The 25,059-nt window shown below is 43.8% G+C and overlaps 1 long non-coding RNA gene across 1 annotated transcript; it reads right to left on the bottom strand.

Annotated features, from left to right (window-relative positions):
- Positions 1-21: 21 nt before the first annotated feature.
- LOC114016473 (uncharacterized) lies at positions 22-24,377 on the bottom strand. The gene is made up of 3 exons (XR_003560922.2): positions 24,287-24,377; positions 16,054-16,119; positions 22-15,709 (listed from the first exon to the last, which is right to left on the bottom strand). It is a non-coding gene; the product is annotated as an uncharacterized LOC114016473 (long non-coding RNA).
- Between the last annotated feature and the right edge of the window lie 682 nt (positions 24,378-25,059).

Below are 25,059 nucleotides of genomic sequence, written 5' to 3'. Positions count from 1 at the left end.
TGTGCTGGTGCCCTCCGCTTCCCTGCCTAGCACTGCAACCTCTCAAAACCGCTCCCACCACCGCCTTACGCTTCCCAGTGCCCTTCCCAGGGACAACACTTACATCCCCCTCTAATCCTAGCTCTTCTATAAACAGCCCGTCTCAGAGCAGTGCATTTGGCTGGCTTAAGCACAGTTTTCAAAGCAACTGAAAATATGCAGCAGCCATTTTCCAGAATAACCTAGAGTGAAAGCTACAAAATTATGGAACTGAGTAAAAACCACAGAGGCTTGTCAGGGGGGGTTAACAGCAGGCAGGGCACCTGGTGAAAGACCGGGGTTAACCACCCACCCACGCCTCCACCTGCCCCAGGGCTCAATGGCCCCAGGTGCCAAAATGCCTCTTCCCAACCACTCTGCAACAAACCTGGGTTTGTCAATCATTTTGGTGGTTTTGAACATCAGTCAGTTTAATTAGGCTCAATATAAAAGAATTAAACTGTGACGCAACATTACCTGGGCAGACAGTTTACCACAGAATTTCTCCTAGCTCCACAAAAGCCAAAGGAAGGATGGCAGTTTACACTAGCTGAACAAATTCCTGAGCACTCCTGGAGTTTGTAACCTGAGAAACCAGTACGTAACTGTACAGTCCAGTACCTGGGCCCTAACCCTCTTTATGCTCCCTTATTTCTTACATACCCACATATGCTGTCAGAGCAGCATTAATTGGTGTGGAGGTAAACATGAATCAAACTTAATCAAAGAATGCACGTACCTGGGCGACAATAGCTGTGAGGCCACGTACATTATGACAGAGTACTCAATGCCATATACAGCAACAGTATGTTGATTTAAAGCTCAGAAATTTCCAGGAGTACAGGTTGCATCCGCACACCTGCCGCTCACCGAAGCAGCCTGCAGCCCCTCCGCTGTACACCCACCCGCTCAGGCAGACAGGCACAGAACACAACTGTCCTCCTGCCTTACGTAGCACCTCAGCGTTCAATAGATCTGTTATCGCTCCAAGCTGGATGTACCCACCAGACAATAAGTGAATCTAAGCAGCAAACCAGCTGCAGTGTCCCTGGTGGCAGCTGACCTTGCTTTCCGAGAGCATGCCTGGCTGGGGGGCACCGCCAGGCAGGGCAGCATCGCTCACAGCCTGCCTGAACGGCCCCCTCCAGAGCACCAGCCCCCCGAGGCTGCAAACCCAGCTTCAGAGCAACCAGGTGGGGCCCGAGGATAATCGAGGCTCACCCAGAGATCACAGAGGAGACCAGACCTATTTACCACCAGGGAGACAGAGGCAGAGAGCAATGTAGAAATTGCCAAGAAGCAGCTGAGCACATCCATCCACAGAGTCCTGCAAGAATAAAACTCTTTTCCCAATTCTAACGGGAGCTGGTGTAAATGTATTCTCTGCTTTTCTCAGCTTATACTAATTCAAATGTTTTTCTTAGAACAACTAATGCTGCCCTATGGGTCTCAGCGGTGTTATGCAGAGCTAAAGAGCAGAGCCTGGCCCAGCAAGGGAACCATCCTGCACCCAGCTGGCAGCTCTCGCCCTGTGCACTGGGCAGGAGCACAGTGTGGTCCAGATTGCTGCCCAGGGCATCCTACCATCAGGTGAAGGAGCTTCCTGAGCCACGTTTAACCATGTGGGACTGGGGTTTTTCAGATTAGTGTGTTTCTAGACCTGATCACAATCTTGAAACACAGAGCTGTCTGGGAATCTCACCTTGATAATCTGTGGCCATTTAACAAATCAAGGACTGCACAGCGAGCCTTTCCAGGAGCAGGGAACAGCCACGCTATTAAGTTTTGTTCCCTGGACAGACACGTGGGAACACTTTTCCAGCACTACATCATCTGCCTTGATGTTACAGAGTTAAGATGCCCCATGTCCTCCCTACCTTCCACTGCCAGCTCTAGATTTGGTACCTTTAATGCTTAAAAGAGAGCACATGCAAGGCCTTTTTAATCTAAGCTGTTACAGGCTAGCCCATAGCTAGAAGCTAGACCCTCCTCATATGCAGTCCAGCAGTGATTTCCTGGAAGAACAGGCACATTTTGACAATTAGACACAAGACAAGTAGCCAAAGAGCTATTTCACCTGTGCCCAGATAACTCACAAAACCAAACCTGGCATGGTTTGTGCTCATGTCACTTTGGCCCTGAACAGATACAAACCTGCAAAGTCAGGGCAGCGTGGAGTAGTCACTGTCCCTCTTCCAAGGCAAATAGAAAACACCCATTTTTGGATGATATACTTAACACTGAGCAGTAGATACTTTCAAATACCCTTTCTGGCCAGTACCCTTCACCAGGCAGTTTATTTCTGCTTCTTGGTCCTGCAGAGTAGATACTGTGGTGAAAGTGCCGAGCTGTTCACTCGCTCTCTCATATGTCATCTCCAGAAGCACCATGACTGTCCCAGAACATTTCTATTATCTGGCTGTCAGTGATAAAATGAAGAACAGAAAGAATATGGTACGTTCTGTAAATTACCTTTTACTGAAAGAGTAAGGAATGTGTTGAACAGCATGGTACATTTGCCACATAAGGATATTTTTATCTTAGGACTTTAATTTAGGAAGAAAACAGGAAGATAGCACCATATCTGAAAGTCTTAATTTAAAAAATATTTGTAATAAGACTAGATACAGGATTATGTTCAAGATACAGCATCTTTTGATTTCTTTGTAACCAAATACTGCTACAGCCAACACACTGATGATGACTGAACTCTCTCTTCAATAGTGGTTTCACCCTCATCTTGGAGGCACTACCACCACGCTTAAATTCCTTTTCAGCAGGTGGATGTAATCACGTAACACATGTTTACGCAACCTCTTCTCCGCCACGTGCTGTCTCGAGCCTGCAGACTGCACCCTCCTGAGGTGGGCTGTGCTGCCAACGGGATGCGTCCCGATTCCTGCTGGGCCACGGCACCCGCTTGGACATCACATGCAGCCCTGCACATGTACGTGTGAGTTATCTGATGTGTACAGTGCTTGAACCTGTCAGGGAAGCTGTTCAAATCAATTAGACTTATAATTAGCAGGTAGTTCAATTTCTTTAGGAAGCCCTGAAAATTCTGCTTGCAATGTGTTAGCACAGAATCACAGAACGGTCAGGGTCATAAGGGACCCCTGGAGATCATCCAGTCCAACCCCCTGTTAAAGCAGGTCACAGAGAGGTGGGGACTGGGGTGCCACCCAGCGAGGGTAGCTGCTTCCTTTCAGACAAGCCTAACCCTAGGAACACCCTCACATTTCAGGATCTGGTCTTTGGAGACCTGTAACAACAGTACGCATTCCATGTGGATAACTGGCTAGCTGAAAAGGGTCACATAGACATAGTCCAGCTGGCTGGACAAAAATGCACATCGCTCTCAGCTTATCTGAAGTAAAGCAAAAATACACTATCCTTGGCTGTTCTTGTAACACAGTAACAGCAAGATCGCGGTGGGAAAATAATGTTACAGGTGGGAACAGATAACTACAGAAGAGAAACTAGGGGCGGGCTTGGTATTTAGGCAACTAACCAATAATGAGCTTAACTTTTGTAATATGTATGAGCTAATTATAACAAGGCATAAAAGGTGACTGTAAGGCACAATAAACGAAGTCTGCTGATCACTCATATTGAGTGACTGTGTCTTCCCTCCATCGCTACAGTTCCACGTATGCAGAGGGATTTAAACAGCTTGCTCAGGAACCGGCTCTAATGACACATCACACCTCAGCGCCGACACCCCCTGAAGGAAGAATAAGTCAGAGCTAGGATTTACCCCTTTGGGATGGCAGTGTGTGGTATATCTTTAAGATAATCAGTGGAATTACTGAGTGAAAACCTGTATTTTAAGAAAATATGTGTTTCACCAAAAAAGGTATTCCAACTCCACTCCACGTAGTATGAACAATTGTTCATATCCTCTACCATGCCCCTCTTCATGGTTACTGCAACAAAAAGGGATTCAGTGCCTGTTACACACACATTTCATTACCAGTGATCCTGTAATAAGCCATCGTGATAGCCCATGAGCACAGCTATCACATTTACTATCACCAGCTGAGCTGTTCCGATTAAGGGCCATAGTTTTCCCAGTAACTGCACATATCCCTCCCTAAGGAGTGAAGAATGAATGAGAACTGAAAATCTAAGAGAGAAGAAGAAAGGGTTATCACGAAGCTTCATGCTTTGCTCACAGTTTCATGTCTCTATGTATTACAGACCGAGGCTACAGAGCCCTTACCCTGCACCTCACGTGAACTTCGCCAGAGACCAGCACCCAGCTTGCTCTGCGTCACCCATCAGCCACAGGTGACCCAGGACCTTCTTTAGCTGGCAGGCAGCTCGGTGCCGTAAGGCTAATAGAAAGTTTGTAAATTGGCACAGGAGATAGTGCACTATGTCCTAGAGATTTTTAGCAATTTGAGCAATCCTCCTGTTCTCTTCAAGGCTGCTTCAAAACACCTGTAAAATAAGCTGAGTTACTTAAAGCCACCCTGACGCTTAAACTTACAGCTGAACCTTCCAAAATAGATTTTATGGCCCTTCAGAGCCAGACACTTAACACAGTTGGTTTATGTTTACTCAATTTCCCCTTTTTTATTCTGGTTCATCAGCAATTTCTGGACAAGTTTCCAGACCAACTCTGAAAATGTTTATTCTTTTTTAGTGAACAGGACTAGAAATACTCAAGTTAGAACAACTCTTTCAGATAAAATTTTGTAAAATCTAGACATGATAAGATATAAGTAGTGGAATAGGTCAGTTTTCACATCATGCTTTTTTTTTTTCCCCCCCTGAGTTTTGGAAACATTAAATGTTTTTCCAGCTTCCTCCGAGGGTTTTCTGCAGTGCCTTTCCCCCTGGTTCTTCCTGGAAAATGCGGTGATGAAACAAAAAAGTAAACACTTTCCCATTCTCTTCTGGCATCTCCTCCTTGGCCACCAGGGCACTGTTTCCAGCAGGATGCATGCAGTCTGCTATGTCCACAGGGAAGCTTGGCAGGGGCTTTCCTGCATTTCACTTTTGGGCCAGTTCCTCCCAGCTCAGGGTGGGAATAAACGTCAGCATTTCCCACAGATTAAAATGCTATTGCCTGGCCATTGCCTTGGATGTAATTACCTCTGCACCTTGAGAAAACTTTGCCATTCCCTTCTCAGCCACGCTCTCAGCATCAGTTTGCACCGCAACACAAATGTGCCACTCCACCCCAGCCCCCTGCGCTGAGCCGGTTTCGCTTTGACCCTGTTCACAAGTGTTCTCATTTATCAACTTTAAATGTTTCATGCCATATTCCAGTGATTCCCTTGCTGCTGCCCTCACTCCCATCTGAAGTCTCTCTTCTTACTGGTGAGCCCGCCCCCTCTTTTCCCATCCATCACTTCCATGAACCTGCAGGGGCCAGGGAAGGCTCCCAGCAAGTTGGACTGATCGCACACAGGCATTGCACAGTGGTTTTGAAATCTGCACAACAACCAGAACAAGAAGCAGCCCTGTCATCCATGGCTGGAGCTCCACCAAACTCCCTGAGGTCTGGGAAGGTATGAACCTCGGTGGAAGCTTTCCCCATGCCTGCGGCACTGGCCAAGTCCACCCAGATCCTCCAGCACCAAATGAGAACTGGCTCTGCACCACCTTTTCCTCACCTTAGGCAGGAGGGGGGATCTTGCTGTTCATCTGCTGCTGTGAATCTCATAGGAACCATGTCTCTGAGCCTCTATCCTTCCATCAAATATTGCTGAAATTGGCTGACAGTGTCAGAAACTATCAGGAGGCATGGAGAGGCACACACGGAGTCTAGAGGAGCAAAGGTCAAATCTGTACTTTAGACCTGAACTCTTGTTTGCTCTGTTTGGGGTACAGAAAGAGGTCTCATGGGGGTTCACCTCTTTCTCTTCAGGAATCATCAAGCCTGAGCCGGTTGGTGAAAGCTGTTGTTTACTGTTTGCTCCTCCAAATAAACTTCTGCTTCCTTGCTACACCCTGGTAATGTACCTCTGGCACATAAAGTGGCTCCTGACAGTCTCACCGCAGGGCTACTCGTTGTGTCAGTCCACGCAGGAGCAGCGGAAGGGCTGTTCCCACAACCTGCTCCGCTCAGAGGCTGGGAACGGAGGAGGCAGCGGGAGGGAGGCAGAGGCAGCAGACAGCACAGAGAAGAAAGAAGCGAAGAAAAAAGATGAGCAGCCTTCTCGCTTCTCCTAGGTAATCACAGTTTCCCAGAAAGGATTAAAGTGTGTTATGCCAGCTTCCCTCTGATAAATACAGCGCAGTACAGATGCAGGGACAAGGCTCCTCTCCCACTGGAGACAGCGGTGCTAAAGGCAGCTCTTTCTTGAAGATCCATAGGAAGCTGCAGGGCTGTTCCTCCTGGTAGCTGAAAAGGAGCCTCAGCGATCAGAAAGGAGGCATTTCAAGTCCTACCTCGCTTTGATTTTCCATCAAGATCTCTGAAGCATCCAGCAGCAGTATGCAAAAGCTTGTTCCCCGTAGCCAAAGCAGAACAAAGAGTGCATAGACCTTTCAGAGAGGCAGGAGAAAGTCGAGGGGAAGGAAGGCTTGGAAGAAAGTGAAGTAACTACTTGTCCTGCTGGAGTTTGTAATTTTACCTGCAGCACAACTGTGCAGATTTGCAGTAATGGCTGGAAGACCCATTGTGAGCTACTGAATCTTGTGAATTACAAAGTAATTGGAAAAACACAATAAAAACAAGAATTTGCAAAATAAAGCTTTCCTAGTTCATTACCTGGGATGGGTATAGGTCTGGTTATTTAAAAGAACACTTTGCAATATGCTGCCACACTTATGAGGGGTTGTTTAGTGAAGGAAAGGAACAGATGATGAAGTCCTAATAAAGAGAGGTTTCACTGTAAGCAAGAAGAGCAACATTATAACGAGGTTAAGTTCTTGTCTATGAAGAAATACCCACAGCCAAATGAGTTGTACTGGATGTTAGAAGAGGGCAGATTAATGAAATGGCATTTGGACTGGTGCACAAATCCTCACTTAGTCCTCTCTGTCTCAGGGAAGCCACCACCTCCATGTACAGGTGGCACGAGGCAGAGCTCAAGCCCCTGCAGTACTTGCCTGCATGAGCAAGGAGCCTTTTCCGGCAGCCACTCTCGTCCTCCTGCAGTCCATTAGCACCCTTCTTCCCTTCCAGTCCTGACAGCCTTTGATTTCTTGCTGTTTGGACCTGGACAGCTTGGGTCTAGCAGCAAATATAACAGCGGGTGCTGGAAAAGACCATTAAGCTCAGATGATGGCAGCACCTCCATGGAGCCAACGGCAGGAGTGAGGCTTTCATCGGGAGGCAATCTGGATCAAGAGGAGGTACTCCATCATGGTTCACCCCGCGGCAGTTACAGCCGCCGTGCCATGCTGGTGCACGGTATGGATAACAGACCTAAAGAGCTGCCAGAAGCACCATCTGCTTCTGAGGGATGGGTGCTGCTGAGGATGCATGGTACAAAATAATTCAGAGAAGATTAAATCCTCTGCCATGACACAACAGACCTCAAATAGAGCAGAGACCTTGTGAACACACGGGAACGGGTAGAATTGGACTCACCGGCTCCTGCTGCAGCACCTGGGGCTGCCTGGCACAGGCTACACCACCAGGCACATCTCGGCTTCCCTGACAAGCCTCAGATCCATTTCAACAAGAGGAAAAGGTTGCCCTTCGCGTTGTCGTTTCTCTCTACTTCCAGCTGTGATACTGATACTCGCCCTTCACACGCTCAGTAATAAATGAGGAACAAGTACAAGATGATAAAAATGTTTATCTTCCCCCCATCTTTTTTTTCTTTCTGTAGATTTGCTACAGCTGTGCCTTGTTAGTGATGGATGAGTGTAGTCCTTGCCCTTTTTCTAAGGTCTGTTGATTATTTACTGGTGTTCTTGTAGTTTGCTGATCTATATCTACAAAGAGAATTTTGTAATGTGTAATGTCTGCATTAATGGGATTTGGGGCCTGTATAAATCAACTGACCCTGATACTCCTTGCTGAATACATATTTCTGAGGCAGGTAAGTGTGCACAGCCCCTTCAAAAATCCCACATGGTGCTTTTTAACCCTTTTAATTTTTTAACCCTCTATGAAGATCCTTCCACCTTCTCTCCCTCCCAAAGAAACTGTGAATGTTTTTGGCATTTGAAGAAACCAAATCCTTCTAATGGCTTTGCTGTTGATTCACTTTGGGTTACAGTTCAACTGCCTGAATTTTAAATCTTTCCATTATTTGTGTTTGTGCTACACTGGTCAGAAAAGGCAGGCTGGCCCTACTGCCACAGATGTCTGACTCCATGAGGGTGGGTTTCTGCTCTGAAACTGTTAAAAACTCCCACAAACCTGTAACATTGAAGATGCATCCATTTTTACTATTAAATTTTCCTTTTATTATAGGATTATAAACATAATAGGAGGTTCGATATTTGCAGAGATAGAATACTTTCCCCATCCTTATTTAATCAGCACTATTAATACCTGGACACAATCCTGGTCCACACAAATCATCTGTGGCAGACAGTCACTCTCATCAACGCTTGTGCAAATACGGGAGGCTGACCTTTAAAATAATGCTGCAGTAATCACATTATACATTTATAGATCTCTACTTATCCCGAGGGATCCCACAGCACCACAAGCTATGCCAGCTGCCTGCCAGGGAGCCAGGATCTCCAATGTGCAGCTAACGGGCATGCAGCGCCCTGCACAGCACGAGGGAGAAGCAAGATCTTGGGCATGGAAACCAGCACAACCCAAAAGCTGCCTCTGAACCTTTGATTGAGTCTGAGCAGAAATTAATTTCTCAAGGTTTCATTGAGTAACTTCCATTGAACTCATCTCTGTGACGCACAAAGGGGGTGGAGATAAAATAGAAGAGGTGATGTCCCAGCACAATCAAAACTAGCTGGCTGCAACAGGGCTTTTACCATCCAGTATCAGGTTAATTTCAGTAAGTAGCTCCCGTGCCTTGCCTTATGTATTCAACAATCATTACAACCTTTTCACAAATAAACTTTTCATACAGTCCTCTGTAATTCCTCTACAAGGTGAAAGCCAGGGTTGGGCACACTAGAGGAAAACAACTGCATTGGAGCTCTCCAAAGAGCTGCAAGGGGAAAAAAAGAAAGAAATCAGCTTGGCAGGTAGACACAGCTATCCTACCAGTTAGGCTGTCCCCTGAGAAACTCTTGTGCACCCAGAAGTTTGCCTCTTCTTTTTAAATGTGACAATAAAATACATTACTTCTTCCCACACATCTTGCTCCAAATAGAAATTAACTGAAACTGAGTGACAGGAAATTTGGTTTTCTTGCAACGTCAAGTTCACCACCTGACTTATGAAATGGCAATACATCTTGGATAAAAAGTCTGGAGAGAACTAGTTTCTGTCAGACAGAGAAAATTCAGTGATGTTTCTGTGGAAGACCTTTCATCATTTACAAAGTAATTCATGTTTAAATAAAGTTTGAGTGGGGATGACCTTGGAAATGACAAGAGAAGATCTCTTCTCATTCTTAGTTACATTTGTTACCTTCCCAGAAAGCCCACCGAACACCCAGAGACACCTCATTTACACAGAAGACATTCCCCTTCATGCACAATAGTTCCTGTAAGGTAAGACACCTTCCCCAGTCACCCACGCGAGAGTTTACTCCAGGCACCCACGCAATAGAAAACAAGAGAAGGGTTTCCACGTGTACATCGGTAGCACATCCGAGGGAAAGCGTAACGCAAGGCTCCGATAGAGGCAGGCTCGGTGGCTTTCTGCAGTGGCAGAGCACTGCCAATAAACACATCCTTAGGAAGCCCCATGCAGCACGGACAAATGGAATTCACCTTCATGAAGACCTGAATATGAAACCATACAAAGGAATGGCGAATGGCACTTCCTTCTTCAGGACCAACATTGCGATCCATCAGACTGCAGGCACGGCCCCATCCAACCCACTCAACCCGAACATGCATATTCCTGATGCTCCACATGTTCCAGCACTCCTGACCACTCCTAGCCCTGCGCCAGTCGGTCAAAGCCACGCACGATGCAGTTGATAGCACCATCACACAGATCGGGCCATAGCAGGTTCCAACCAGCTTAGAAATTATCCAAGCTGCACAGCAGAAATAACACAAGTAGTGCTGCCTGACAGCTGCGCTTTGGGTGGAACACACAGCAACATCAAGCATATAGCAATTTGATTTTGTCTGACTGGAAAATGTAGCCTTCAGAATGGAAGATTATAAAAAAAAAAAAAAAACATAGCAAAGCAGGGTATATCACGAAACATCTCCCTAGAATTATTTTGATGTTTGAGGCTTGTTGTTTTCATAGATCTCCACTCTAACGCAAAACACGATGTTTTTCTACCCTGAGAGCGCACCATGGCTGCACAAGACAGGCATGTCCTTTCCAATAGAACATCAGAAAAAGGAATGCGTTCATTTTCACCAAAAAAACATCAATAGTACATATCTTCACTACACAATGAATATAAGAAGGAAACAAACATGATTCAGACTTTTCAAGCCACAATAAAAACATTATTGGTCTTTAAAGTCTTTTGAATATTTATACATAGTTTCATTCATATGTACAGGCACAAGAACCACCAGAGTCAGTATCTGTATATTCACACTTGTATACAGAGCTTGAAGATCTGGGTCTATTCTTCCCAGCTTTTATAAATTCATACATATTAGGTAGCAGAGGGTATTTCTGACCCAACAGAAAAAAAGGAAAAAAAACCTTTCTTAATTTTGACTGAATCAAGCACATATATTTTGGGTGAGAAACAAGCTTCACGGGTAACAGAATCACTTGTAAATTTTTTAGTCCTGATGTTCATCCATGAGACTTCAACTAAAACGTCATCTTTTATGCTGAACTATCACAGAAGACACAGAAATTACAATAACTCTGTTTGTTAAGATCACACCCACTTCCAAGATGCACAGCTGAATAAAATGAAAGCTGCCTTCATTTACCGCCCAGGATGCTGCTACATTTCAAAGAGGTGATAGCCAAATGCATATAGATGATAAGACAGAGCTGTTCAAGGAATGATTCTCAGCAATGACTAATATTGAGTAATAACAGCCATGAAATGAAAGCAGCGTTAAGTTTTATTAAATAATTTTCCACTGCCTCCACACCAAAGCATGTGCATGTGCAGCAGAGAGCTTAACTAAATTATCAGTTGAGAAAGTAGTGTCGGGAGCTATTACAAAATGTATCGACAGTAATGAAATTCCAAGTCCATGATTGCTCTTACAGAAGTTGCTTTATAGATGTAGAAGGGGGGGAAAGAAAGGCAATCCTAGTTGGCAGCCAGTGACAGCTGTAACTATCAACCTCCTCCCACTCCATCCACCTTTGCAGAGCCCCTTGAGCACATACCGTGCCTTGGCATGAGCGCAGGGCAAAGGAGGGGCTGAAAGGCCAAGAGGATCTAGGCTGTGCCTCACTGATCAAACTAGAACCCTTCCAGTCCTCACTCCCACACAGGCGTGCAAGGGCTCATTGCTTATTCATCAGGTGGCGCCTCAGCAGGGGCAGACCTGGCAGCTGAAAAGTGCTTCCCCACCACACCAAACAGAAGAGAAAATTGTTGCCTAAGTGCGGCTTATTTCAAAGCCAAACCTACTTATTGCAGATGTGAAGGAGCTGCTGCTGGTCCCATGGAGCAGGGTTGCTGGCACCACCAGCTCTGCCACGGATGAGCCACCAGCACGTGCCGCAGCCCCTGGCTCTAGGCTCAGCTCACAAAGAGCCCAGGGGCTCCAGTTTCCCTTTCCAGGCAAGAAGGGAACTGTTCCTGAAGCACTTGCTCTAAGTAAAACATCTTCTGGTTTGGCCTCCCCAGACGCCATCACACACAGACAAATGTCCCTACCAGATATGGTCCCGTTGTCTACATTTGACTTATCTGATTTTCAAAACACAAAGGTCTAGGGGCTCTGGCTTTATCTGTGCAACATACTGCTTTGCTGGTGATCTATCTAAAGTGCTTTTACCCATTCCTCCTTGTACTTGGATGCTAGCTACGGGCACCTGAGGTGACTGAAATGCAGGAAGATGAATAGCAATGGTTAATTGGGCCAACAGGCATGTAAAGATACACCATTGACATGTAAATGAGAGGAATCCAGACAACAAAGAAAACGTACATAACTGTGTACAGAAAAGAGATTCACCTAAAGGTTAAATTGAAAATATCCTCAAACAAAACAGTTGCATGGGGTGGTTGGGCCAGAATCCATTTTGTTGTCACAGCTCTCTCCCCCTTTCTGTTGAATTATGAGGGATTACTAATTACTGCTGCTGACATGGATGGTGTCCCTGGTACGGTTCTGTGCCAAATAAATACGACACACACAATGCAAACACTTCAACATGTTTTATACTCCCATCTGCCTATATTTCTTCACCTCTTATACACATCCCTCAGAGATTCCTTGTACAATGCCAGTGCTCACTGTAGTAGGACAGAAACATCATCCATTTGCAACCAGTGCACCAGCTGAGTTACGAGAACTGAAGTAAGGTGAACAGTTGAGAGTTTCCCCAGTACAGACAAATAATAAAATTTAAAAAAACGGAACATGGTGCAAGCAATGTGGCCCACTCACTTTTGTTCCTTCTTGCTGGGGCCAGTACTAGTACCTCCTGACGTGCTGTAACTCCTACTGTTTAGTCATCTCACAGCTAATTATACATACACTCCTTAGTTTCTTTGATCCATTATTCTTATGAGAAACTGAAAGAGTTCGGTCTAGCAAGATATTCAAAGGAAGGCACCTTGTTCATGAGCTATAATCACCAGCCTAGAGAGGGATCTCTGAGACTAGAAAATGGAGCAAAAAAAGAAAACTAAAACTAGATGCCATGTATAAAAAGTTGTCAGCCACATCCACACTGAAAATAGAATCTGACCTTTGTGCAACTGAGCGCCAGGCAGACCACTCACGGGTACTGTGGGTTTATCAGCAATTGAGTCTCTAAATTACCAAGCACGGTGCTCAGCCACAGGTTTTTAGACTTCACATAGGAAACACTGGCTGGAACTTGTGGTCTATTATTCAGATCAGACAAGACAGGACTCTGGTTTTAAATCTTTAAACCGTTAACAGCATTCCCTGCCCGGTGCTCCCATCCTTACTGGAGCCTCAACAATTGGCACAATAAAAGAAAAAATGGCATGAAAACAAATGGATTTACCACCCAGAAAGATAAATAGTTATTTTCAGGGGCTGCAGAGGTCCCTAGCTAAGATACTTTAGACTTATTCAAGCACCTGCTTTGGCCAAAACTTAGCCAAAATTGGATACTATGAATTGCCATTCCTGTCCTTTCACAAGCAGCTACTTCTTTTCTTTGAGCCCATGGAGACCTTGCCAAGCATGTGGCATGAAATCCTTCCCAGCCCCCTCCATGCCCACATCTGGCAATGGTGTAGGCTCAGCAGGAATCAGGACCTCCCAGCACCACTGTCATACACATAACAACTGTAGTCTTATTTCCACAGAGCCTGGTTTTCCTTTCACAGGAAAGATGTGCTGGTATAAATTTATAACAACATGGACACATTTGTGAGAATCAGTGAAGAGGTATTTCCTCCCCTCATGTTGCTACACTCTTCCCAAGGGATTAACCTCTGTTTGGCTTTACTGGCTTTACTTTACTGGCCTTGCACTTTCAGCTCATTCACACATTCGTTTCAACGGCCACAACATGCCTCCCAGCATCGGTTCCAGGTTCTCAGTCTCTTCACTTCTTGACTCCCTCTCCGGACTTGGCCACTTTGTGCCTTATGAAAACAACATGCAGTGTCCCCAGATCTATGTCTAGATTCTATCTGAACTGATCAGCGGGATTTACTCTGTTAGTTTGCTTGTCCCTCTTGCAGAAGGGCCTCATCATGCCCTTTGTTCACAAAACAGTCCCAGAACGCCTCCCGGCCCAGAACGCCTTTACACACCGCCATATACTTTACCTCCTGCAGAGCTCAAAACGTCAGTGGCATTCTCGGTGAGGTCTTCTGCTCCTACAAAGGGAAAACTTACCATCTTCTAACTTCCATCTTACGGCTAGAAGAGCACAGCTGATACCATGTATCTTGTCTCAATATGCAAATGTTTGCAGCATCTTTCCGTTGGCTTCCAGAAGAAGAGAGCAGTCACAATAATCTGAGCCCATCTTCGTGCTTTAGCTGCTCTTACCAACTGCTCACAACATGCCAGGTCTTCCCACGCCCCAGCTACAAGAAAAGTTCCCAAAAAATTAAACTCTGTACATCTGAGAGATTAAAAGACCCGCACTTGTAAATGCTACCGGAGGTTGTTATGTCCTGTGGCTGGAAGCTATGCCATGAATTAAGACATCTGAACTCCACTCCTGGCTTTACTGCAGACCTTCATGACCTTGGGTAAGTAATTTTTCTTTTTCTGCTCTACTGTTTTGTTTTTCAGGTGAAAGATCCCTTGGGAATGGATCTGTCTCGCACAGCGTGTTGAGATACCAGTGCCCTAAGCTGCAGAATCACAGGCTTGACTGGGCAGGACACCTTATTAACAAAGAAAAATACTGCAAGTAAATGTTTCCTATCAGGACTTACTTAACAATTAAAATTTTAGAACACATACTTTTACATGAGAATTACCTTTTCCACTTGAAATGAGGCAAAAGAAAAAATGTCCTGAAGCCCAAGAGATTTGGATTGATTTGTCATTAACATCTACAGGGACATATTGCAAGGTCTGGTTCATACACTACCTATCATCTTCCTGACTGTTGCACATTTACAACAGGCAGGCTGGACTCTCTTGAGACTCGCAGCTATGTTGTATGCCCTGATATAGCTATGACAATTGTTCTTAATCCTCTAGGATACCTCTGCCTCCTGTTTTCTAATGCTTTCTGAGACATCGTCATCTGCATATCTGCTTCCTGCAGTGATCTGACAGTGCAGAGTAGCAGCCCGTGTCCTACCTCCTGTTTGCAGAGATTTTCCTCTGAGGTCAACACACTGGTAATTTGTTTCCATCAATGCTCTTTTGTTTACTGCCTAGGAAAAGCGCCTATAGCAAACCCATGCTATTTCATTAAAATCCAGAGAGCATTAGTCAGAAAAGGGCACAGTCATTAAGGAAAATTATTGAAAAAACGTTCACCTCTCCCAAATGCTCAATAATGTTTTCTTACTGTGACTTATGCATTGCAAATATTGCAACAGTTGCTGGTGAAACAGGTTCACACTTGCGTACCTTATTTCTGTTCACAACAGGTGATTCCTAAAGCTCCTAAGGGAGAAAGACATTAGATTTTAAGGACATTTTTGGAACACATTCTGAGTACCTAAGAGACCTTGTCCTCCATGGATTACCATTCTGACACCAGAAGCTGCAGGTTCCTGGCATAATCCTCTCTATGAAGACAGACAAATCAATTGCAGACTGAACAGAAGCAAGCAAAACTTTGCAGTTAAATAGGGAACCAATGCATAGGAACAACCGATACATAGGAATTAATTTCTAGTTTAAACCAGATCATTAATTTCACAGGTAAAGTGTTTGTGCTTTAAAGGACTTCCTACTGTATATCCCCTGCAACAGCCCGGGCGGTGACCAGCTTCCAGCACTTGTTCCCAGGACATAATTTTCAGCAGTGACTTTGGAGCTGACTTCTCTTCTTCTTAAAGATCCCAGTGACCTTAAGAATTTTAACATAAAAATTACATCTGTGTTCATACTTTAGTCTATAAAAGTAATTTTAATACTGATAAGGAAATATTTATTAGAAAGTTGCTGGGACTTAGCAGAAACATCAGCATTAACCACAAACACACATATAAGCCCTAGAGCTCATCTGCAAAAGCAGATGGTGGTAGCTCGCTGTGTTCATCCCTTGTAGACATGCACAAATATCACCTAAAGCGTGTCATATCCTGAAACAAGGGAAAAGCCATAACCATCTTTGGTTATTTGTGTTGGTTATTTTTATTATTGCATTATCTCTGAGGTGGTAGAACATAAGCGGATACGTTAAGTAGTTACCTTTACGTGGGCCGGCAGAGCAGCAGCCTTGATGAAACTCCGCATACATGATCTGGAATCACACCTCTGTAAAAGACCCTTTGATCAATGCAAACAAAAGAATAACAGGTCATACTTTCTCCTGAAACTGATAAAGAGAGGAAAACCCATACATACAACCTCAGGGACCTTCTTAACTGAAAATAGAAGAGCTGCGACAGCAACATCAGTACACGGGGTGTGTAATCTGCTTAAGCACTGTGTAGGGATTGTCTCCGATTCCAAAAAAAGGCTCTTGACATAACTTACAGATATTTTAAATACTGGTGCCAATGTTCTTGAAAGGATTATAAACCATTGCTACCTACAGCTTGGTGTTTACCCCAGCCACATGGGAAATCTCTTTCACTGTCTGAAAAAGATTAGGGGGGTAGGAGGGGGGAAACAAGAGCAACTCAGCTGACACACTCAAAGCTGACAGAAACTATAGTCAAGCAAATCCAGGACAGCAAGGAGAGCTCACAGTACTGTTATAATGTACTCACTGCTGAGCTTACAGTGCACCTACCCTAAAGTAGCTCCCTTCCAGTATGATTCAATATCATAACGGTTAGTGCAGGCTCTCTACCCTCACCCATGCCTTTCTTGGACATGTCGAAGTGTCTGCTGAGCCCAGCAGAGCTATGTCTCATCCCAGTCATGGGACGACCATGAGGCAGCCACAGCCATGGCCACAACACGGGCATACCTTTCCATCAGTCCAGCAAGCAGGCAAACACCCAGGGCTGGCTTACCATGTCACTGGTCAGGAGACAAAAACAGACACAAGTGACTCAGAGATATTCTGCCTTCTGCTCTGGAGTCCCTACTCACCTGCTGAATCCCCACAGAGGACACTTCCATCATCCAACATTAAAAGCAGCAGTACAGCAAAGGTATCCAGCATTAGATTTTCTCTTTGTCTGCTCTAACAAAACTGAAAGGCTGGATTTCTCAAGCACCTTGGGACAAGTCAGAAGCAATTACCTTGACACCAGTGCAATTACACCTGTGTGAAATAAGAACTGAAGAGCTGAAAATGAAGTCTTCCTATTTCATGGAACAGCAGCTCTCCTGTGCAGGGATATTCTGAATATTGCCCAGTGGCCCCAGAGACTGGAAACCACATTTCTGCCTCACTGCACAGGAGGGATCAATATCGTAAGTCTGAACCTTCAAAACCAGCCAAACTCTAAAGTCTTTAATTCACACGAAGCAATCCAGGTGCGAGTTTGCTGTGAAAAAATACTCGGGCACAGCTTGAGTTCGCAGCAAGCGTACAATTGAGTGAAGGTACGTGACCTGTTTGGGAAAAAACAAAGCATGTGTTGTCTTTCCAGAGGGTGTAAAAAGACATTTTCCTCAGGTTCCAGAGGTAAATACAATATGTAGGACTGTTTGGATCAGTTTTTAACAACACTTCTGGGTATGCTGAAACCTTAGTACCTGTATTTTTAGGAAAAAAAGTTTTGCTGCAGTCCAAATCTTATAAAACCAAGCTTCTTAAAATTCTTAAAATTCCAGTTGGATTTCAGACATTCAAAAATTTGAGTAAAATTACATGGGTGCACTTTCGGGCTATTATCCACATAAAAGCTCACTTACAAACAGAAATACCATATCAAAATTGATTTGATGTCTTTTTTTCTAAAGCTATTTTTAACGTAATACAATGTAACAGTGTTGGGAACCACAAAGATAAATTGTGCTGGGAAGGGTTAATCTGAGATGAGACAAAATTCCCAGGTTTGTACAAAGGAAAAACAAAAAATGTCATCACTTACTCTAGAGAAACATACAAGAAGTCAACATATGAAAGCAATGAACACCTGTAACCTGCTTCCCTATTCTTTCTACTTTTTAAGGTAAAACAATTATAAGAGATAAAAGACTGTACTGCACTTGCAGCATTCCCAGAACATGGACTCACATTTCTCCAAAGAAGGTGGATGGTGAATGGAAAGGAGACACGGAGATGCAGAAGGAAAATGTGACATTATTCAGGGCTCTTCCCACTGCTGTTCTTTGGAGTTTTCTTCAGCTGACCCTGCCCGGCACGCTAACCATGGGCTTTCGGCTACAGCTGCCCAAATATTTACCCCAGTTCAGGTGCAGCCACAGCAAGCTGTTTCAGCAAGGAAAACCCTTTCTGAAAGGTTTAAAAGTACCCAAACACAATTCCCCCTCACTGCCATAATCAGCAATAATACACCAGTCACGGCGTACTTCTTAATTATACACCCAGGTGCCTCCAAAAAGGAGGTGCAGACAACTCACCTGTCTCTTCAGACTTCACACAAGGGATAGAAATTTGCATTTTAGCCCTAAAAAGACAACTTCTTGTTTGAAGTACTGAACGCTCCAGTGGCTTCACTTGAAAAACGGAGTATTCAGCCACAGCCCTCTGCCTAGGGTCACGCAAAGTTTATCTTTCCAAATCACTCAGCGCATCTGTAATCAAACTGCATCTTGGCTTCAGTCCTGAGGTTTATATCTCACTGCCTGTCACTTTGTTCACGGGTTTCTTGGAGGTCAAAGCCCCTTGTCCTTTGCCTCTTCTCTCACTGAAAACATATCTAGTTAAAGCCAACAGATGACTGATGGAGCTTCCCATCATTACTAGATTTAAGATAATTCCACAAAATCAGTGGCAGGATGTTTTCCGCAGTGGCTTATGTTCAGCTGCCAGGTAGTTACTCACACAGGTCAGCTGCCTAATAAGTAAAAGCGTTTCAAGGGATGCACTCAATAGCCCTCCAGATCATTATATTAAAAGTTGTAATGATGTCTCTGGTTGAATTCAGTTCTTGCTGTGAAAGCTATTAAGTTAATCAAAATATGAGGGCCCCCAATACTTTTAATTAATAAATTACAAGTTACTATGTAATCAGCAAGATTTGGTCAAGGCTAAAATTAAGTACTCATCCAGTGACCCACAAACACTATTTTCAACTAAGGATCATGCAGCAATGGAAGCAAAGGAAGCCCATGTTTCCAAGCATAAATGTGACTGTTTCTGCAACGCTGCAATAAAGTGGCCTTGAGCTCACCGGAAAAAAGCTTTAAAACAGTAAGGTTTCCCTGTTTCAGAAAGAATTTATAAGTACATTTAAATATAAGCACATATTTCAGCCCCATTAAAATGAATGCCTTTTAAACATGTCCTTAAAGCTAAATACAGACATCAGGGGTTTGCCAATTAGGCTGGACTTAAATAAACACTTATTTTTCTGAACAGGGGTCTGAGTGCCCAAGGGAAGCAGCAGCACGGGCAATGACATCAAGCCCACCGCTGCCAAGACCTGCTTGCACGGCTCATTTTGGGGGTACCCGGTTCCAGCCCAAATCTTTGCAGAATCCTGCAAATGCCTCTTCAGGAGCCTGTTTGGTTCCTATCACTCACTTCATTAACCTGAAGACAGCTGCTACCTTCGTAAAGGGAATGACATATCTGTAGGCTGGAGACTAATATTTATATTATCTTCGGTGACTCACAGGAAAAAATAAACATTCTCTGTTACAATGACTTAATTTCTTTGACTCAGTTTCAAGACAGGGAACTGCATCAGCCATTCATTGCAGGTGGTACTCAGGTTCAAGGATGGCTCTGTAGAAGACTCTGAAGTAACTGCATTTTTTTAAAGATAATTCTTACAGTTCAGAAAAAGCTTATGATTGCTCAAGCGAAAGGCTGGGAGCACGACCTTCACACGGAGCAGTAGAACAAAAGGCAGAATTGTCTGTGGACCACCAGTTTTGCTGAAGAACTGGACCTTGTTGCCATTCAGTTTAAGATAATCAAAATATTTGTTCAATACAAGGACTAAAACCCTGACATCCATAATGTGATAAAACTCCTGTAAGGTGCATCCTCACACCACCAGCTTGCTGGGCTCTATAACCCCCTGAAGCCAACACATGAAGTTCTTGGTCACAGAAGAATGTGTTATTGCAGGAATCAGCCTTGAAAAAATAAACTTTCACAGAACTCCCATTCACTTCAAAAGGTGCTTACACATGCAAAAAAAACCCAAACAAACAAAAAAACCCCAACAAACCAAAAAACAAAACCCTGCATTTGAAAAAAAAAATTAAAAATTGAGTTTGAAAGATTCAAATTTCTTTGAAAAGTGATTCAGTTTCTGGGTCCTGATACTGGAAGATATTTAAAAATTAAAGCAGATAAATAAATTTTTCAATTTATTTCAGTCAGGGGCTACAATTATTAGAGGTCTCTGATGTCTGGAGGAACTTGAATACTCATCCACTCTGCTGGAATAAAACTCTGATATTCTTCCCCCAGGTTCAAAGAAACTGCAGAGCGATACCAACTCTACATTCAAATCAGACCATGAGGATTAGGCAAAGGTAGCTATTATCTCTGTGCAAAGCATATTCATAACAAAAGGAGATTTAAAAAAAAAATATCTTCTGTTTCAGTAAAATTTTATGAGAACATTAAAAACAGTAAAATCTTTATCTCCGGCACCTTATGCAACATCATCCTCCTAGCAGCATTCTTCTCTTTGATCGGTTTTACAATACCCTTATTCAAGAAACCAGTCTTTGCAAAACACTAAATTTGCAGGATTACATTCTTATCTCACTGTTTTTTAAAAAACAACAGTTCTGTTTGAGAGATGTCAGTGCTTTTTGCTGCTGAAGGAGTAGATCAGGTAATACACACACTGTTTCATTGGCCCCGTTTTAAAAGTGTTGAAAATCAATAATTCTCATCGATTGTAGCTTGGTTTGTGAAAATGTGATTTTTATTTAAACCAATAGTGAATGTCTCAGTTACTTTATAGTGTAACATTGGGACTTAAAACCGACAGTTACGTGTGGTTTTATTATTAGGAAGTCATTTGGACGATATTGATTATTCATAAGCATATGGTATATAAACCCAAATGAGTGCAGAGTACAGCTCCCAACTTATTTGTAAATTCAATCAAAAACACAGATAGAACCGAAAATGTCAGCTCCCAGGACCGTATCGGATACTACACAATATTCAATATCACTGCCATGTCTCAGCACTGGGAGAAGTATTCCGTCCCACCTGTGACTGCAAAGATAACCTTGAAAATGTCCCATATCAGGGCAGCAACTGGGTATTAAGCTCAGAGCACAGATTTTATTTCTACATTTGGGAATTTTTAAGTCAGTGCCATAATTCTGGTATCCTGCCTAGAACTGGTGAAAGTATTAAAACAAAGGGGTGGGGTTTTTTCCAGTAAGAACAGTTTTATTAACAGCAAGGCTTCTTGTATCACACTTGACACTTTCAACACTCCCATTCCAGAAAAAAGGCAGCCTTTTAAAAACATATCATCATCTTGGCAAAATTATTACCAAGATATAATTAGCTTTTCTTTTAATTTAAAACAAAGTGGGAATTTTCCAAACCCTGAACTTTCAAAGAGTTTCCACACGGCACAAGATCAGGTTTACACCTGCTAGCCCATCCCCCACCAACACCACTGCGCAAGCATGACCCCTCCTGGTGCTGCACTGGACCGCAGCGAGCATCATCGTGCTCCCCTGCATTTACCAGCTATTCAGATGCTGGCAGAACACCTGGCTCTGCAAACCCTTGGGGAAAAATAGTATAAAATTATGGACATGTGAGAAAACCTTATTTGTTTTTCTCTGTTAAAACTTATCCTGTTCCTTCTTTTACATTGACTTTTCAGTTTTCCTTAGAAAAACCTATTAATCTTGGCAGCCTGACAGCATGTAGAGTAATTACCATTTGATCTTCTTTGCTACAGACGTGCTTGTTAGATTACCTTCGAAGAATGTTGTTTATTTGTCTGGAAAGTATAAATATAATTGAGAACATGTTTTTCCACAAAATTTTCTGCTGGGAGGTCAAATTGCTGACATTTCTGTATTTCCTGGATTCTCTATCGCATACTTCAACAGTGCTGATTAACATCAGCCGCATCCTGGCATTAGTAATTAGAGGATGGTGTTGGGTCTGAGTGCATTTGATTGCTTCAAAAAATATTGCCCTCTCAGCTGGTGAAGTCAGGAGAAGTATTTTTTTTCCCTGGAAACCTGCCTTTGGGGTTTTTTTTTGCTTTCATGAACCAAAAAAGAATATACCTAAACTGCACTTCCCATTTCTGAAGTGGGCAGTTGCTCCTTTTTTGAGGATTTTCTAAGTCCAAAGGTAAATCACCATGGAAATGGCGCCTGCAGGTGCTTGCTCAGAACGGGACACTCCTGCTGCCAGCCCTAGAAGAGTCTCCACAGGATTTATTACAGGACAATAAATGTTATCTCGTCCAAGACCGAATGCAAGCATTATGCAGGAGTTCTGCAAGATGACTTCTGGAAAGATGAAATCAATTTTTACAAAGCCATGGGAACAAGTTTATTGTTTACTACAAGCAATAAAATGCCCACTTTGGGCTCAGATGGTGGTTTGGCCCAAAGATTAAGGTTTTTACTATTCCAATTTTGCAGCTGAATAAAGTTTGACTTGGGGAGGAGACATGGGGGATCCCACCTGCTCTCAGTGACCTGGGCGAGGAAGGTGTTGCCCCCAGCACCCATCCTGCCCACTGCTCCTGCTGATGGGACATTAGGGGACACAGCCAGCCCAATGGATGGAGCCCAAATCACTGGCAACGAGCACAGCCCCTCACTGTATGTGTCCTATGGGCAATGAGCATCACTCCTAATGCAAGCACAGCCTTGACTTCTACTGAAACCGGTGGGGCTGGCTTGATTTCACCACAGCGTTCCCACAGGCTGGCCAGAGCCCTCTGATGTGCGCTCCCTGTTTGCTGCTTATGTTGCGTCACAGCATGGCCAGGTTTCATGGGAAGGGGATTTCTTTGGCTTTGTATTTTTGTCAAAATAATCTTTACGAGCCATTTAAACACACTGCTTTTCCTTGTTGCTGCGCTGGTACCCACAGGCAAGAGGACCTCGGCAGCCCGAGCTCGGGATGCCGGCGCTCCGTAAAGGGAAGGGTGGGAAGCCACAAGTCCTGCATCCACTCCTGCAGCGCTGCGGGCAGCTGGCGCTTCTATCCTTGGAAAGGTCAAATGCCTCATAACAGGAGCATTAGAAACTCAGCACCGCGCTCTGCAGAGCGCAGCCTCAGCCCCATAATTCACATTGCAAATACCGCAGCATGAATGCAAATCTGCTGCCCTGAGGGAGCCACGGGCACCGCCAACAAGCCAAGTGGTTTTATTCCTTCTTTTCCTGTCACTGCAAGGATGAAATCCCACACCAACAAAATTAATTTATTCTTTTGATGAAGGCAATAACTGGAAGAAAAAAATGGTAGGAAAAACAAATCCAACCTTGCGACATCTGTGACACACTGACAAGAATACAAAATGGCAAGAAGTCCTATTTTTAAAAGCCATCATCCTGCTGCTGTCGGACTGCACTTATGTCAGCAGTAACCCACAGCAGCTTGCTGGCTCCACTGGCTCTTCGTGGCAGAACACTGCCTCCACAACACTTGCTTGGAGCAAGAAGCTGGGCTACCACCTAGAACTGCCACAGCTACCTATGCCTCCCTTTTAAGGGCTCTTTTAGGGAAACTGAAATTTGTAGTTAAAAAAAATAAATGAATCTGGTTTTCGTTTTATACCTATGTGCTTAAAATTAGCCATGACTGATTCTGCTGGGGACTCCAGGTCTGTAAAGGATAGAACTGGAGGAAGGCAGAACCAAAATGCAAATAATCAGCCAAGGCATAAGTAGGACTTACACGCTCAGAGAAATGTGGAAAGCTTCAAAGAAGTCTCTGTATGATTAGCTTCATGGTCTTACACTGCAAATTAACAGTTATAAGAAAAACTAGCATTTTCTTGGGGTCTGCAGGTTAAGAATATATTTTAGAAACTTCAGATTAATGACATCTAGTGCAGTCAAAGCAGGAAAAACTCTTTTTTAATTACTCAAAAGAGAAGCCAAATAATTAATAACCACCAAGAATAATAAATCAGCCAGTGTAATCTCATTTCCATTAGCCTTATTAGTTAAAGAGATTGGTAGATCAAACCTAATTTAATTCTTCCAGAAATAAATATACGATTATTGTTAGCCTTATTTCCCAAGACAGTGAAGTCAATGTGCTTGGGCTGCCTGCCTGTTTGTCCACTCTGATAAGTTTTAAGCCTGCTGGCCAATTTCAACTCAAATTAATGAAGACATAGTGGTGTCAGAAATGTTAAAATCATACCTGCTTTGTGAACCACCTCTGGCCAGGAAGGACTCGGACGAGCACCCCCACTTCGGAAGGCAGTAGCAATGCAGTATGAGACCTGTTCACCTAAAGAATATAATATATATATAGGTAATGGATATAAAAAGTTGCATAGCTGGGCACAGGGGGAGAGAGAAGATATGGAAGTGTACATGAGGGGATAGAGAGGGCTTAGGGGTATTGCATGGAAGGGTCGAAGAAACATTAATTTCTAACTAAGGAATACTGCAAGGATAGATAAATAAATTAATCCAGAAGCAACAGGGTTCACTAATTTTGCCACTCCTGGAACAATTTATTACTAATTCTTCGCTCATCCTGATGCTTTTCTCTACATCAACGCCCATGCAATCATCCTCAAGCAACCCAGCCTTCAACAAGGAGAACTATCAGAGCTGAGGAGAGTCCCAAGGCTGGTGTTTTGGTGAAAACCCTTTGAAAATTTCTGTTCTGTACCTGGCACCTGTATATGTTACAGAAAAGCAATGTTACATCCAGACTCTCTTCTTACTCCTAACCTGGAGGGCCACTGCCACCCAGCAGCAGTGCAATAACAGCAAGCCAGGAACAGAGCTCAGGAGCAGGAATGGTTTGACTGGAACGACAGGCACAGGCAGAGAAAAAGAGATGACTACTTTGGAAAAAGCATCCTTCCTTAAAGAGATAGCCTCCAAGCTTGGCAGGGTGAGCAGGCATTGCTTTGCTCACAGAACAAGGAGTTGACCTGGCGAGGTCCCCTCCTCTCTGTT

This window comes from Falco cherrug, chromosome 4 (genome assembly GCF_023634085.1).
Source record: "Falco cherrug isolate bFalChe1 chromosome 4, bFalChe1.pri, whole genome shotgun sequence".
Classification (NCBI taxonomy): Eukaryota; Metazoa; Chordata; class Aves; order Falconiformes; family Falconidae; genus Falco; species Falco cherrug.
This window is presented reverse-complemented; position numbering and strand designations above follow the sequence as displayed.